The sequence below is a fragment of the Xenopus laevis genome, chromosome 1L, assembly GCF_017654675.1.
Source record: "Xenopus laevis strain J_2021 chromosome 1L, Xenopus_laevis_v10.1, whole genome shotgun sequence".
NCBI classification, from domain to species: domain Eukaryota; kingdom Metazoa; phylum Chordata; class Amphibia; order Anura; family Pipidae; genus Xenopus; species Xenopus laevis.
Window position 1 is genome coordinate 159576745 of NC_054371.1, and position 3293 is coordinate 159580037.

The following is a 3293-nucleotide window of genomic DNA, read 5'->3' on the forward strand; positions in this document are numbered from 1 at the left end:
CAGAGGGGCTGCTGTAAGATGCCATATAATGTCACAATTTAGTAGGCTGGTTGGGGTCTGTTTGGGCATCTGTGTACTTGGAATACCAGGGCTTATTTTAACTCCCAGTCCAGATCCAGAAGTTCGGAACCTAGTGGGCCCCCCCTGCTCCAGTCCGACCCTGTCCAGACCTGCTTTTTACCCACCAAGACAGATCTGAAATGACTAATCCAGAAAATCAAGGATGCCCCTAAAACAGACATTTAGGAGGTGAGCACAGGTATCCAAAACATGGCAACCCAGGTTGCAGGTTTAGAACAAGCAGATGCCACATCAATGGACATGCTGAATTATTCACACTCAATCAAACCAAATACAGAACCTCTGTAAACACTCGGAGAACCTAGAGAACGGTTAGAGGCACTATAATATAAGCCATTGGCCCAGATTTAATAACACCCTGAGACTGATATTTAATAAGTAATAAGAGTCAGTACTACTCGATCAGGCCCACACAGCACTGAGACCCAAGAATCTAGACAATGACATTCCCAAAGAAATTATTTGTAGGGTACATGACTATAGCCTAAAAAAAATATCATAAAAAAAGCCAGGCTGACCTTTGGATTCATCTACGAAGGGATACAGCTCCAATTTTACCCTGATCTCACCACACATGGTTAATAAGAACCACGGTGAAAATGCACTACTAATTAACATATGTACAGGAATGGGAGATAGAGGAGGTAGTGGACTAGAGGATAGCTCTTAATCTACTTTGGATCTCGGCCTGTGGAGAATCCGTTGTACTTATGTGCAGGCTGGCCTGAAACCAGCAGGTTAGCGCTGGCTCCTGCACAAAATATTCAGGTCACAGGCAGGTCCAGGTTGAGCTCTTCTCCTGCCCTCCCCGCCTGCGACCTAGCACTGCTGGCTCACAGTACCTAAATTTATAGACTTGTGCCCGCCCCTTTTTTTTTTACATCACTGCTGGGCGGGTTGGTGTGGGTCTAAAAACCAAGAAAAAATGGGACGTTTCCATGCTGTGGATGTAGCCACTGTAATAATGTTCTAAATGGTGAATGGATTCATCATCCACTGAGAGGTACACGTATTCCCATTAGGGGTTTCTTTACCTGTGCATCCATTTATGTGGTGTATAGTATTAAGTGCCCCTGTGGGAAAATCTATGTGGGAAAAACCATTCAATGTATACGTGATAGGCTTACTGAGCATAAATCGGCAATTAGAAATAGATTGAACCAGCCATTAGCTAATGGTCACACTATAAGTCAACTTCGGTTTCAAATATTAGATACAGTCCCAAGAAAGAGATGTGGGGGAGACCGTGATAAGGAATTATTACGAAGGGAGGCTCAGTGGATAAGGAGGTTGGGTACACTGGCCCCTAACGGTCTGAACCATGATTATGACTTGCATCCATTTTTATTGAAATGATTTTAACTTTAAGTTGATTTTATTTTTATAGGTGGTTGCGTGGACATTTTAAATTTCCTTATCCTGATTGGGTTACAATCCTTATGGGACACGTTGCAGATAAGTTGTTCTATTTACTATGGATATAAGTGAATTTGTAAAGAACAGGAAAGCATGTATATATGCTGATACTTTGTAACCATGATTGGATATTTTTGTAACAGTAATGATATTTGCATATGTTATGCTATAATGTGTGATGACACCAGGGGGCACTGTGCCTCAGGATATTTAAGTTCAGGTGTTAACATGGTGATTTATGCTTGACAAAGATTGGAGTGCCACTCGAATCGTTGCATGATGTTGCTGTCCAAATAAGAATAAAGACGGTTTTATTGAAAAGGGAGTGCTGTCTACTGGATGAAATTTGTATACCTAGAAGCATTGTTTTTGCTCTGGTGCAGGCAACTGTGGCGGATTTCGGTGCTTACGTGCAACATTTTGCATTTCGCACTGAAATCCGCCTACAGTTGATAAAGGCAAGGGGAGCAGCAGGGTAGTGTTGACATCATCTGGCCCTAGTCTATACTAAACAGCTACCAGTCTGGGCATATACTAAAGACTGTATATTTATTATTATAAACAACATGTATTTATATAGCGCCAACATAATGTGTAGCACTGTAAAGTATATGTGATTATACAACTAAATCACATGAATTATATACATAGAACATATGGAGTTACATACATCACAATCAATACAGGTACAAAAAGGTGAGGAAGGCCCTATGCATAGGCATACAGTCTAAAGGGAAGGGAGTAATACACAAGGTGTGGGAGTGGGCAAGATCGAATTAAGTGGGTGAGAAATGTGGTACTGTATGTGGTGTTGCGTTTGGTAGTTTAGCAGAGTGAGTGTAGGCTTCTCGAAAGAAGTGCGTTTTAAGAGATTTCTTGAAAGCAGAAAGGTTGGGAGAAAGTCGGAGAGACCATGGGAGAGAGTTCCAGAGGAGGGGTGCAGCCCTTGCAAAGTCTTGAATGCGAGCATGTGAGGAGGTAATGAGAGAAGAGTTGAGTAGCAGGCCAGTAGAGGTGCGTAGTAAGCGGTTGGGTGAGTATATAGAGATGAGTTCAGAGATGTAGGGTGGGGCAGAGTTATGAGTCCCAGACTGGTATCTCTAAGGTTAAGGGCCAAAGGAAGCAATATCTGGAAGAGGCCAAGCGTCTGGAAGCAGACACCATCTTTCTACAACAGACACTCACTCTAATTTATACCCTCAGTTCTATTATGCCTCAGATTGCACAAATAAAGCTAGAGCGGCGATCCCGTCATAAAAACCAAAAGAAATCCTCAAAGGTCCGAATGGGAGATATTTAATGCTAAGGGGTACTCAGTAAACCCAAGAGCTGTACAGACTGCTTTATATGAAGTCATTATTTTACAAATAGTGAACAATGATGCCACATCATGGACATCAAAGCTTTTGCCAGATTCTGAACAAGTGAAAGGTTTCTCCCCGGTGTGAATCCTGTGGTGGCTGTAAGCAGGGCTGGTCCTATCAAATGTGGGGCCCAATTGGGACCATGTTGGCGGGGCCCCTAGACAAAGTGTTGCTGGCTACTGACACACCAAGTATTTAGGAAAATAAGGGCATACAGGCACAAAATAGAAAGGAAAGGGGCAGACAAGGTAACATAATAGGGGCACACAGGGTAAGAGAGAGAGGGAGGAAGTAGGAGAGTGGACTGGGCCAATTAGTTTGGGGCTGGGCCGATTCAGCTTGGGAGCAGGCTTGGTTGGATTGGGGGCAGGCAGGGCCTATCAAGGTTGGAGGAAAGCTGGGCCTATGAGAGTTGGGGGCAGGCTAGACCTA